Genomic DNA, 14,872 nt, shown 5'->3' on the forward strand with positions numbered 1-14,872 from the left:
GAGAACAGTCTATGACTGGGGTGGCTGGGGTCTTTGACAATTTTTAGGGCCTTCCTCTGACACCGCCCTGACACCGTGTAGAGGTCCTGGATGGCAGGCAGCTTTGCCCCAGTGATGTACTGGGCCGTACGCACTACCCTCTGAAGTGCCTTGCGGTCGGAGGCCGAGCAATTGCCGTACCAGGCAGTGATGCAACCGGTCAGGATGCTCTCGATGTTGCAGCTGTAGAACCTTTTGAGGATCTCAGGACCCATGCCAAATCTTTGTGTTCCTGAGGGGGAATAGGCTTTGTCGTGCCCTCTTCACGACTGTCTTGGTGTTTGGACCATTCTAGTTTGTTGTTATGTGGACACCAAGGAACTTGAAGCTCTCAACCTGCTCCACGGCAGCCCCGTCGATGGAGAATGGAGGCGTGCTCGGTGCTCCTTTTCCTGTAGTCCACAATCATTCTCCTTAGTCTTTGTTACGTTGAGGGAAAGGTTGTCATCTTGGCACCACCTGGCCAGGTCTCTGACCTCCTCCCTATAGGCTGTCTTGTCGTTGTCGGTGATCAGGCCTACCACTGTTGTGTCGTCTGCAAACTTAATGATGGTGTTGGAGTCGTGCCTGGCCATGCAGTCGTGGGTGAACAAGAAGTACAGGAGGGGACTGAGCACGCACCCCTGGGGAGCTTCAGTGTTGAGGCACGGTGGCAGATGTGTTGCCACCTACCCTCACCACTGGAGGCGGCCCATCAGGAAGTCCAGGATCCAGTTGCAGAGGGAGGTGTTTATTCCCAGGTTCCTTAGCTTAGTGATGAGCTTTGAGGGTACTATGGTGTTGAACGCTGAGCTGTAGTCAATGAATATCATTCTCACATAGGTGTTCCTTTTGTCCAGGTGGGAAAGGGCAGTGTGGAGTGCAATGAGATTGCATCATCTGTGGATCTGTTGGGGCGGTATGCAAATTGGAGTGGGTCTAGTGTTTTCTGGGATAATGGTGTTGATGTGAGCCATTACCAGCCTTTCAAAGCACTTCATGGCTACGGACGTGAGTGCTACGAGTCTGTAGTCATTTAGGCCTAATGAATTTATTTCAGTTGACTGATTTACTTATATAAACTGTAACTCAGAAAAATCGTTGAATGTTGCGTTTATATTTTTGTTCAGTATATTTCAGTCTTCTGTGATGTGTATAAAGTGTAATATTGGGATGCAAACACAAAATGTAAACATTTCAATTCTATATCTGACATGGTACAGGGTTCTTCTTTTTTTTAAGCCCATAACCATGTGTGTGAGGTGTCTACTTTTGTCTCAAAGTTGATTTGTTTAAGACTACCCAGAAACACTCTGTGTGACCCTGATTTAGCCCACTGGAGTAATTAACCGTGCCTTCCCAAAACAACACACCAATATAACCCCTGTAAACCAGAATTGATCTAGTTAGGCCAGTGTAAGGTGACAACAGCACTCAAGTAAGCCACACACACAGCACATAGAGGGACAGAGACAGTGAGACACCACACACACAGCACAGAGAGGACAGAGACAGTGAGACACACACACACAGCACAGAGAGGGATAGAGACAGAGACACACACCCACAGCACGGAGAGGGATAGAGACAGAGACACATACACACAGCACAGAGAGGGACAGAGACAGAGACGCACACACAGCACGGTGAGGGATAGTGACAAGAGCACATACACACAGCACAGAGAGGACAGAGACAGAGACACCACACACAGCACAGAGAGGATAGAGACAGAGACACATACACACAGCACAGAGAGGAGAAGAGACAGAGACGCACACACAGCACGGTGAGGGATAGTGACAGAGACACATACACACAAGCACAGAGAGGGATAGAGACAGAGACACATACACACAGCACAGAGAGGGACAGAGACAGAGACACACAGCACGGTGAGGGATAGTGACAGAGACACACACACACAGCACATAGAGGGACAGAGACAGAAAAGACACACACACACACAGCACAGAGAGGGATAGAGACAGAGACACACACACACAGCACAGAGAGGGACAGAGACAGAAGACACACACACACAGCACAGAGAGGGATAGAGACAGAGGACACACACACACAGCCACAGAGGGATAGAGACAGAGACACATACACACAGCACAGAGAGGATAGAGACAGAGACACACACCACCAGCACAGAGAGGGACAGAGACAGAAAGACACACACACACAGCACAGAGAGGATAGAGACAGAGACACACACACACAGCACAGAGAGGGATAGAGACAGAGACACATACACACAGCACAGAGAGGGACAGAGACAGAGACGCACACACAGCACGGTGAGGGACAGTGACAGAGACAGGAGAGAGACACACACAACACAGAAAGAGACAGAGAGACACACACAGCACAGAGAGGGATAGTGACAGAGACAGAGAGACACACACAGTACAGAGAGGAACAGAGAGACACACACAGTACAGAGAGGGACAGAGAGACACACACAGTACAGAGAGAGACAGAGAGACACACACAGTACAGAGAGAGACAGAGAGACACACACAGTACAGAGAGGGACAGAGAGACACACAAGTACAGAGAGGGATAGTGACAGAGACGAGAGACACACACAGCACAGAGAGAGACAGAGAGACACACACAACACAGAGAGACAGAGAGACACACACAGTACAGAGAGGGACAGAGAGACACACACAGTAAGAGAGACAGAGAGACACACACAGTACAGAGTGGGATAGTGACAGAGACAGAGAGACACACACAGCACAGAGAGGGATAGTGACAGAGACAGAGAGAGAGACACACACAACACAGAAAGAGGACAGAGAGACACACACAGCACAGAGAGGGATAGTGACAGAGACAGAGAGACACACACAGTACAGAGAGGAACAGAGAGACACACACAGTACAGAGAGGGACAGAGAGACACACACAGTACAGAGAAGACAGAGAACACACACAGTACAGAGAGAGACAGAGAGACCACACAGTACAGAGAGGGACAGAGAGACACACACAGTACAGAGAGGGATAGTGACAGAGACAGAGAGACACACACAGCACAGAGAGAGACAGAGAGACACACACAACACAGAGAGACAGAGAGACACACACAGTACAGAGAGGGACAGAGAGACACACACAGTACAGAGAGACAGAGAGACACACACAGTACAGAGTGGGATAGTGACAGAGACAGAGAGACACACACAGCACAGAAAGAGACAGAGAGACACACACACAAGTACAGAGAGGGACAGAGGACACACACAACACAGAAAGAGACAGAGAGACACACACAGTACAGAGAGGGACAGAGAGACACACACAGTACAGAGAGGGACAGAGGGACACACACAGTACAGAGAGGACAGAGAGACACACACAGTACAGAGAGGACAGAGACAGAGACAGAGAGATAAGCACGCACACACACCTATACACCACAGGATGTTGGTGGCACCTTAATTGAGAGAACGGGCTTGTGGTAAAGACTGGGGCGGAGTCAGTGGAATGGTATCAAATACTGTACATCAAACACATGGTTTCCAGTGTTTGATGCCGTTCCATTCTGCTCCTTCCAGCCATTATTATGAGCCGACCTCCCCTCACCAGCCTCCTGTGGTATACACATACCCTCCATATGTATTTGGACAATGAAGCTACAATTTAAAATTGTATATCTGTGCATTTGCATTTTGGGATTTGAGATCAAATGTTTCATATGAGGCGACAGTATAGAACGTCCCCTTTTATTTGAGGGTGTGTTCATTCAGTGCGTTCAGAAAGTATTCTCACCCCTTATTCCACTTGTTTTGTGTTACAGCCTGAATTCAACATGGGTTCAATAGCTCTTTTTTTGTCACCCATCTACACACATTACACCCATTATGACAAAGTGAAAACATGTTTCTAGAAATCTTTGCATTTTATCGAAAATTAAATACAGAAATATCTCATTGACATAAGTATTCACACATGTTAGCAGCATCGCCGTTGGCAGCCATTACAGCTGTGAATCTTTCTGAGTAAGTCTCTAAGAGTTTTCCACACCTGGATTGTGCAACATTTGCCCATTATTCTTTTCAAATTTCTTCAAGCTCTGTCAAATTGTTGTTGATCATTGCTAGACAACCATTTTTAAGTCTTGCCTTAGATTTTCAAGCGGATTTAAGTCAAAACTGTAACTCGGCCACTGTTGATAAGCAACTCCAGTGTAGCCTTGTGTTTAGGGTTATTGTCCTGCTGAAAGGTGAATTCATCTTCCAGTGTCTGATGGAAAGTAGCCTGAACCAGGTTTCTCTTTGTGATTTTGCCTGTGCTTAGCTCCATTCAGTAGATATTTTATCCTTAAAAACTCCCAGTGCTTAATGATTACAAGCATACCCATAACATGATGCAGCCACCACAATGCTTGTAAATATGGAGAGTGGTACTCAATAATGTGTTGTATTGGATTTGCCCCAGACATAACACTTTGTATTTAGGACAAAAGTGAATTGCTTTGCCACATTTTTTAGTATTACTTTACTTTAGTGCCTTGATGCAAACAGGATGCATGTTTTGGAATATTTTTTTTATTCTTCCTTCTTTTCACTCTGTCAATTAGCTTAGTATTGTGGAGTAACTACAATGTTGTTGATCCAACCTCAGTTTTCCCCTATCACAGCCATTAAACTCTGTAACTGTTTTAAAAGTCACCATTGGCCTCATTGGTAGAGGCAAATGGCCGGTAAAGGCCCGTGACTTACCTTCTGCTTCTTCTTCTCAGAGGTCAATGGTGCATGAAGATCACCAAAGGGTTGAATCCTCAGGGGATTTTTCACGGATCAAATCGTGTAGTTGAGAGTCATAACTCTTTCGTAACTCATTAACAGTCCTCCTCCACATCACAATTAAGTCGGTAATACTGGTCTATAACGCACACATGAAGTGTCCACGTATGAATTCATAAATAGACACCAGCTTAATGTGGCGAAGGACTGTTTATGAGTTACGGAAGAGTTATGACCCTCAACTACACGATTTGATGCATACAATTTACCCTGAGGATTCAACTCCATGGTGATCTTCAAGCACCATTGACCTCAGTGAGAAGAAGAAGCAGAAGGAAAGTCATGGGCCTTTACCGGGCAGGGGGGGGGGGGGTGAGGGCTGGTGCAGGCTATATATCAGCATAATTTTCCAAATGTAGTTTGGACTTTTAGCATATTCACTAACAGTGGTATGGCAGAAGCTTTTGAGAACAGTCATAATGATGACACTACGCTGTCATTGTAATGATGCATCTATTAAGATACCTAAATATGAGCTCTTGCATAGAGATATGAATGCGGTAGATAGATATGCTATGGTTATACTTCAATATTTTTCATTAACGCGGTTGGGACCTGTTATAACACGTTCATGAATGCTTATAGATGTGTAATAATAGTCAAAGTAAATTGTTACCAAATACTATAGTCTTTGAGAACTAACATTCACCAGGAATGAAAGCTAGACAGTCAGGAAGAATTAAAAATTCCCAAAACAATGAATTTAGCAGTATAGATTTTGTTATTATGTTTAAGTAAAAGACCACAGCTTAAGCCATGTCAGAATGCATAGAATTGCAGGAAATTTGCTTTAAAAAGCAAACGCTTCTCTACACCGACAATGGGGGCCACAAAAAATGTATCTGAAATTTAGCCGTGCCGTTGGGCTGACCGCACCCCCTGCCACGCCCCCTGCCATGCCCACCACCTAAGCCTATTTTTTATCCAGAAAAAACCCTGCATGCAAACCTCTCACTATTACCAATAACAGGGGAGATTAGCATTTTGGAGGGGATAATCCATCTCACTCATCATTACTCACGGTTCATTCATGATTATCCGTAATCATGTTCAGAAACACCTTGTTTTCTTACTTACAATAAAAGTGACTCCAAAATGACAGAATACATTAGTCATAATTTAGTTCCTATTGGGCAAAATAGGGGTTTAAAAACAGAAGACACCTGTACCATGTCAGACATACAGTTGAAGTGTATTACATTTTGAGTTTTCATCCCAATATTACACTTTATGTACATCACAGAAGACTGATATATAACAACACTGTTTGACATAGAAACACCAGATTTTCAGAGTTTTTGTTTTGTAATGTTTATTAATGATTATATTATGAAGAATATGAATAGCGTTCCACCCATGAGGTCACTAGTCATTTGACTGCAGGAAAGGGCTACGTTCCTAAGTGGCAAGGGTGAAAAGGTTGTTGTCACCTCGTCTTGCCAACCGCTATGGCCATTGTGCTATACAGCACAAACAGATCTGGGACCAGGTTAGCTTAGTTAGGGTCAAGCTTTATAATGACCAACTCCATAAGTCCTATGACTTAAACTAAGACCCTATAAGTTACAAGCCACCACCAGTAAATATATGGAGGGGAGTGTATATGCATGGTCATATACTCTCCCCTCCATATGTATTTGACAGTATATATATTTTTTTTTAAATAACAGTAACAAATAATTAAAGAGCAGCAGTAAAATAACAATAGCGAGGCTATATACAGGGGGTACCAGTACTGAGTCAATGTGTGGGAGCACTGGTTAGTCGAGGTAATATGTACATGTAGGTAGAGTTAAAGTGACTATGCATGGATAATAAACAGAGAGTAGCACAGCATAAAAGAGGGGGGAGTAAAGGTGGTCTAGAGTTTTTTTCCCTCTGGTTGCACATTTAACATGCTGGTAGAAATGAGGTAAAACGGATTTAAGTTTCCCTGCATTAAAGTCCCCGGCCACTAGGAGCACCGGCCTCTGGATGAGCGGTTTGCTTATGGCCGTATACAGCTCATTGAGTGCGGTCTTAGTGCCAGCATCGGTTTGTGGTGGTAAATAGACAGCTACGAAGAATATAGATGAACACTCTCTTGGTAAATAGGGTGGTCTACAGCTTATCATGAGATACTCTACCTCAGGCGAGCAAAACCTTGAGACTTCCTTAGATTTCGTGCACCAGCTGTTGTTTACAAATATACATAGACCGCCACCCCTTGTCTTAACAGAGGCCGCTGTTCGATCCTGCCGAAACAGTGTAAAACCCGCCAGCTGTATGTTATTCATGTCGCCGTTCAGCCACGACTCGGTAAAACATAAGACGCTACAGTTTTTAATGTCCCGTTGGTACAATATACGTGCTCGTAGTTCATCTATTTTATTATCCAGTGATTGTACGTTGGCTAATAGGATTGATGGTAAAGGCAGATTACCCACTCGCCGTCGGATCTTTACAAGGCACCCAGACCTACGTCCCCGATATCTCCGCCTCTTTCTCCTGCGAATGACGGGGATGAGGGCCTTGTCGGGTGTCTGAAGTAAATCCTTTGCGTTCGACTCGTTAAAGAAAAAAAAGTATTCTTCCAGTATGAGGTGAGTTATCGCTGTCCTGATATCTAGAAGCTCTTTCCGTAATAAGAGACAGTGGCAGAAACATTATGTACAAAATAAGTTACAAATAGCGCGAAGAAACACACACAATAGCACAACTGGTTAGGGGAACGGTAAAACGGCAGCCATCTCCTCCAGCTCCATTAGGTACCGATGAAATATATTAGAGAAAAACATGTTCATGCTGTTGTATGTGTTTATACCAGGTTTAAGCTAGTTCGATTGGGTGTAAGGGTAGAAAGAGACACATATTTCCCCACTAGGATGAAGAGGAAATCCTATTTGATATTTCCCTTGAAGATGTCTCCACACTTTTCATGAAAATCATTGGAAGTAAAGAGGACATTCAGCAAGAAGCTCTTATCAACTTCCAATGTCCTTCAAGCGTTTACTTTACTGTACTTTAATACTTCAGTAAATTAGACAATAAATGCTAGTGTTGTTCCAATGCAACCAAAAACCTTACGTGATAAAGCAGGTTATGACAGTGTATCCACCTAACTGTCAAAAGTTTCTATGAGCACAGCCAAACAAAGGAAGTGATGGACTCCACTTCCGCTTTACTTCCCTACTGCAGCACGCCGGTGGCAAACTTGACAGAGTTAATTCATTTATAGAGCATAAAAGTAAAGGAAACAAGTATAAATGTATTTTCATATTGATATTTATTTAATTCAAGTTCACTAACGTTAGCTATACCTACTGGTAGTTGTGTTGTGATAATTACGTCAGTTGTGTTGTCAGAGTTAAGGGCCATCCACCAAGCCAATATCTATACTGATAAACTATAGGCTACATAACTATAAAAATGTGGGTGAGCATCCACACCAGAGGAAATCTTATCGTCCTACGGTCTTACACCTGTCAATCAACTGATCAAAGCATCATACTGCACGCTGTAGGCCTATTAATAAGGTGCTAACACAAAACCATCTTTTCAGGGTGAGTTCATTGTCATAGTGACAACTGCAAATAACACTTCAATGTACACGTAGGCCGAATGAAAAAGAATATAGTAACTCCTATTTAAATGTAGCGATTCAACAACAAACAACATTTAGCCTGCACATCTTCTACAGCATGTCAGTGCCTCGTTGCTCAAGTGGTTTGCAAGTGATTTCCATTTTTCTAATGGTTGTCAACCCCTTTGCGTCTTCTCTTTCACTCTGCTCATCTCTCCGTCTGTCCAGTGCAACCGTTTAAAATGCATCCGTGCAACAACGTTATCATAATCAGCCCAAAGTGATCACATCAACACACTTTCTCCCCTCAACTCTCCACGAAATGGATTGTCTATGCTGTAGGCCTGTTTTACATTCAGCAATTAGTAAAAGCAAGCAGGCTTCTTTCCCCGAATAGGCTTTTAGGCTTTGTAAAAAAAAAAAAAGATAAAATATGAATGTCCTTTAGTTTTTGTAGCCTATAGCGCAAAGGAACGTTTTAGTTATTTATCCGACGCTCTTATCCAGAGCGACATACAGGAGCAATTAGGTTGAAGCATTTAAGCGACAGATTTTTCACCTAGATGGCTCAGAACTAGCGACCTTTCGGTTATTGGCCCAACGCTCTTCACCGCTAGGCTACCTGCCGCTCAGCTGGAAGGGTGAGGCTAGTGATGTGTAGCCCAAGTAATTAAGCTAAATATTAGCTAGATATTAGGCCATTCATTAGCTAAATATTAGGGATATAGGCTAAATATTTACCTGTCAGGGTGCAAGAAAAAAGGTTAAGAGATTATGAAATGTCATATCTGTGCGTTCCTCCAGGCTGAGTTCTGTGGTCCAGGGGTACGCAGAGCTTCACTATTGATTTGGCCTAGGCCTACGTTTTCAGACAAGATAATTATCACACAACGAGGAATGTATTATTGTTATGAAGTGAGTCCACAGTTATTGTTCTATAGGCTGTAAACTGCAGTGATGTAGGCTAATAACCGCTCAAACGTTCTGTTTTGTTTCATGCCAAAATAACTGCCTACAGCCTAGGCCTGATTATGTAACCATTTGGATCAGTTTGCGTCTATTATCAACAGTTTAGAACAGGGGTGTCAAACTCATTCCATGGAGGGACTAGTGTCTGCTGGTTTATGTTTTTTCTATTCAATTAAGACCTAGACAACCAGGTGAGGGGAGTTCCTGACTACTCAGTGACCTTACTTCATCAATTAAGACCTAGACAACCAGGTGAGGGGAGTTCCTGACTACTCAGTGACCTTAATTCATCAATTAAGACCTAGACAACCAGGTGAGGGGAGTTCCTGACTACTCAGTGACCTTAATTCATCAATTCAGAACTGGAGTGATAGATGTGCAAAAGATGAATGTGCAAGTAGAGATACTGGGGTGCAAAGGAGCAAAAAATAAATAAAAAACAGTATGGGGACGAGGTAGATAGATGGGCTGTCTACAGATGGGCTATGTACAGGTGCAGTGATCTGTGAGCTGCTCTGACAGCTGGTGCTTAAAGTTAGTGAGGGAGATATGGGTCTCCAGCTTCAGTGATTTTTGCAATTCGTTCCAGTCATTGGCAGCAGAGAACTGGAAGGAAAGGTGGCCAAAGGAGAAATTTGCTTTGGGGGTGACCAGTGAAATAAATCTGCTGGAGCGCGTGCTACGGGTGGGTGCTGCTATGGTGACCAGTGAGCTGAGATAAGGCGGGACTTTACCTAGCAAAGACTTATAGATGACCTGGAGCCAGTGGGTTTGGGGACAAAAGCATACAGGTCGCAGTCGTGGTAMTATATGGGGCTTTGGTGACAAAACAGATGGCACTGTGATAGACTGAATCCAATTAGATGAGTATGGTGTTGGTGTTGGAGGCTATTTTGTAAATGACATCGCCAAAGTCAAGGATCGTCAGGATAGTCAGTTTTACGAGGGTATGTTTGGCAGCATGAGTGAAGGATGCTTTGTAGCGAAATAGGAAGCCGATTCTAGATTTAATTTTAGATTGGAGATGCTTAATGTGAGTCTGGAAGGAGAGTTTACAGTCTAACCAGACACCTAGGTATTTGTAGTTGTCCACATATTCTAAGTCAGAACCGTCCAGAGTAGTGCTGCTGTACGGGCGGGCAGGTGCGGGCAGTGATCGGTTGAAGCATTTAGTTTTACTTGCATTTAAGAGCAGTTGGAGGCCACGGAAGGAGAGATGTATGGCATTGAAGCTCGTCTGGAGGTTAGTTAACACAGTGTCCAAAGAAGGGCCAGAAGTATACAGAATGGTGTTGTCTGCGTAGAGGTGGATCAGAGAATCACCAGCAGCAAGAGTGACATCATTGATGTATACAGAGAAAAGAGTCGGCCCGAGAATTGAACCCTGTGGCAACCCAATAGAGGCTGACAGAGGTCCGGACAACCAGCCCTCCGATTTGACACACTGAACTCTGTCTGAGAAGTAGTTGGTGAACCAGGCGAGGCAGTAATTTGAGAAACCAAGGCTGTTGAGTCTGCCGATAAGAATGTGGTGAATGACAGAGTCGAAAGCCTTGGCCAGGTCGATGAATATAGCTGCACATTATTGTCTCTTATCGATGGCGATTATGATATCGTTTAGGACCTTGAGCGTGGCTGAGGTGCACCCATGACCAGCTCAGAAACCAGATTGCATAGCGGAGAAGGTACGGTGGGATTTAAAATGGTCGGTGATCTGTTTGTTAACTTGGCTTTCGATGACCTTAGAAAGGCAGGGTTGGATAGATATAGGTCTGTAGCAGTTTGGGTCTAGAGTGTCTCCCCCTTTGAAGAGGGGGATGACCGCAGCTGCTTTCCAATCTTTGGGGATCTCAGAAGATACGAAAGAGAGGTTGAATAGGCTAGTAATAGGGTTTGCAACAATTTCGGCAGATAATTTTAGAAAGACAGGGTCCAGATTGTCTAGCCCTGCTGATTTGTAGGGGTCCAGATTTTGCAGCTCTTTCAGAACATCAGCTATCTGGATTTGGGTGAAGGAGAAATGGGGGAGGCTTGGGAAAGTTGCTGTGGGGGGTGCAGGGCTGTTGACCGGGGTAGGGGTAGCCAGAAGGAAAGCATGGCCAGCCATAGAAAAATGCTTATTAAAATTCTCAATTATTTTGGAGTTATTGGTGGTGACAGTGTTTCATAGCCTCAGTGCAGTGGGCAGCTGGGAGGAGGTGCTCTTATTCTCAGTGGACTTTACAGTGTCCCAAAACTTTTTGGAATATGTGCTGCAGGATACAAAATTCTGTTTGAAAAAGCTAGCCTTTGCTTTCCTAACTGCCTGTGTATATTGGTTCCTAACTTCCCTGAAAAGTTGCATATCGCGGGGGCTATTTGATGCTAATGCCGTAAGCCACAGGATGTTTTTGTGCTGGTCAAGTGCAGTCAGGTCTGGAGTGAACCACGGGCTATATCTGTTCCTGGCTCAATTTTTTTTGAATGGGTCATGCTTATTTAAGATTGTGAGGAAAGCACTTTTAAAGAATAACCAGGCATCTTCTACTGATGGAATGAGATCAATATCCTTCCAGGATACCCGGGCCAGGTCGATTAGAAAGGCCTGCTCGCTGAAGTGTTTTAGGGAGTGTTTGACAATGATGAGGGGTGGTCGTTTGACCGCAGACCCATTACGGATGCAAGCAATGAGGCAGTGATCGCTGAGAACCTGGTTGAAGACAGCAGAGGTGTATTTGGAGGGCAGCTTGGTTAGGATGATATCTATGAGGGTACCTGTGTTTACGGATTTGGGGTTGTACCTGGTAGGTTCATTGATAATTTGTGTGAGATTGAGGGCATCAAGCTTAGATTGTAGGATGGCCGGGGTGTTAAGCATGTCCCAGTTTAGGTCACCTAACAATCCCTTCCCTTCGGTTACAGAAGTCAACAAATTAMAGGACCTGGGGAATGGGAGTGGAGCTAGGCACTGCAGGGCCTGGATTAACCTCTACATCACCAGAGGAGCAGAGGAGGAGTAGGATAAGGGTATGGCTAAGGGCTATAAGAACTGGTCGTCTAGTACGTTCGGGACAGAGAGTAAAAGGATCAGGTTTCTGGGCACGGTAGAATAGATTCAATGCATAATGTACAGACAAAGGTATGGTAGGATGTGAATACAGTTGAGGTAAACCTAGGCATTGAGTGACGATGAGAGAGGTATTGTCTCTAGAGACATCAATTAAACCAGGAGAAGTCACCGCATGTGTGGGGGGTGGGACAAGAGGGTTAGCTGAGGCATATTGAGCAGGCCTGGAGGCTCTACAGTGAAATAAGACAATAATCCCTAACCAAAACAGCAATGGACAAGGCATATTGACATTAGGGAGAGGCATGCGTAGCCGAGTGATCATAGGGTCCAATGAGTAGCTGGACGGGCTGGAGACACGGCGATTCAGACAGCTAGCGGGCCAGGGCTAGCAGAAGGGCCTTAGAGGGATGTCGCGGCGGAAAAAGTCTGTTGTTGTATTCCTCTCATGCGGTTACTTCGGCAGACCAGTCGTGATGGATCAGCAGGTGTCCGTTTAGTAAAAGGGTCCAGGCCAATTGGCAAAATAGGTATTGTAGCCCAAGGAGTGGCTGATGGTCCTCTTCAGCTAGCCGGGAGATGGGCCTAGCATAGGCTAGCTCCAGGCTAATTGGTGAAAATATAGGCTTCTCCTTTCCAACTCCCCGCCCGTTCTTAATGCTATAGTACGTAGATCATTTCACATTCAGCAAGCAAGAGCAAGCGTGCATCTCTCCTCCAATAGGCTGTTAGTTAAGAAAATCGAGGCTTGGCGTCTCATGAGCATGTGTTGTAGCCTTTTGTAGCCGGAGTACATGTGTTACATCACCGACAGCTGACTGTAGGCCTCTACGTATAGAGTCTTTTAAGAGGTTTGCAGGGATAACATTACAACTAGCACCAACTTCTAGCTGAAATTTGACAGCCTTTTTATTGACCAGCATGGTTGCAAAGTAAGCTGCATTGGGGTCTGTGGCTTTCTCCTGTACCACGTTGATGGTCTCGGACTTTGGCCCTAGCGTGACGCAGAGAACATCCCCATGCGAGTCAGCTGAGGCATTTTCCATTGCCAGGACGTTGTTTCTCTTGCTGGTTCCTGCACTTTTGCAAACAGTAGAGAAGGGATTGTTAAATGATTGTTAAATGCAGGGCATTTTTTCTTTCATGTTTCCCTCCACGGTCTTGTATAATGCTCTGTGAGCGTGTTCCTCTGTGGGGTCTCCTCTCCCTCTCTGTCTCTCTTTCTGCATTACTGCAGCAACCCTACACTTCTATGGCTTAGCTCTCTGTCTAGCAGGGTGGGGCTAAATTCAGTACTGTGGAATTGACTCCCATTCAACTCAATTCAGAACTGTGGAATTGACTCCCATTCAACTCAATTCAGAACTGTGGAATTGACTCCCATTCAACTCATAAGTTAAAATTCTATTGAATTGGCTACACCCCACAGAATTTGAGTTTGAGTGACAGGTAGTATAATTTCAGTGCAATTCAATTCCACTCAGTCATAGAACATTAGAGTTTCATTGAATCTAAATGGTCACACTTCCAGATAAAGAATATATCACTTTTCTCTAGAAACAATGTTCGTAGACTCTTTTAACCTTAGTGCTTAGAATAGACCATTACATTTCCACCAACCATTTCACTTGTTTGGCTCCTTTCTCCCTCTCTCTTAGCAAATTACGGGCCAGTTTATGGGCCAAATGTCCCCTTCCAAAACTCGAAAGAAGCTAACACCTGCGAAGTCATGATTTGTCCAAAAAAACAGTGATGAAAAATCCAAGCGCCGGAACTACTGCTGCTCGTTATCTCACGCATCCCGTTGTGTCACGACAGATCTACGGTAAGTAAGGACTAGATTCTATCAAATCCACACTAGCCAACACCCGCATAGCGCTTGTTTTGGCCGTGTCGGAGGTGGAACTGCGTTAGAGCAGTCAAATCCACAAGCGGCTCCTTGCATTAGCTTATCGCGGATGCCAAACATTGGATGCAACTAAACCATCTGATTTGTATAATCCGACAAATCCCATGCAGCCGAGTTAGAAGTTCATGCAACCGCGTTCTAAATTCAAACGCTCAAATTCCTCCAGAAAGTAGTCTCTCTACTTAAATGTTCTCCCACTGAGCTTTGATAGCACTAGCTAAATTCAGGACAGCAATGTTGTTGAGAGCTGTAGCAACACGTTTACAGTTGTCCATAGCTGTATCTTTCCAAAAATATGCAGTAGCAAAGATTATCTATGAACTGACCAGGGAAGCTCCGATACTGTTATTGACAGAAACCTGTGACATGACGGACCAATCAGGACTCATCTCTCGGTATGTCCAGCCCTGCATTATCTCAGCCAATCATGGCTAGCCAGGAAGGATCCTGTCCTTTTTCCTATATAGCTCAGTGTTTTCTCCTTGGCTAAACTAGGCTTGTAATTTAACATTTTTATTCATATTTACAAATCACATACAAGT

The 14,872-nt window shown here is 44.4% G+C and overlaps 1 pseudogene; it reads right to left on the reverse strand.

Moving 5' to 3' along the window:
* The window catches only part of LOC112075779 (metal transporter CNNM2-like), a 40,022-nt pseudogene extending 26,555 nt beyond the window's left edge, over positions 1 to 13,467 (reverse strand).
* Positions 13,468 to 14,872: the final 1,405 nt, after the last annotated feature.

This window comes from Salvelinus sp. IW2-2015, unplaced genomic scaffold (assembly GCF_002910315.2).
Source record: "Salvelinus sp. IW2-2015 unplaced genomic scaffold, ASM291031v2 Un_scaffold3385, whole genome shotgun sequence".
Classification (NCBI taxonomy): Eukaryota; Metazoa; Chordata; class Actinopteri; order Salmoniformes; family Salmonidae; genus Salvelinus; species Salvelinus sp. IW2-2015.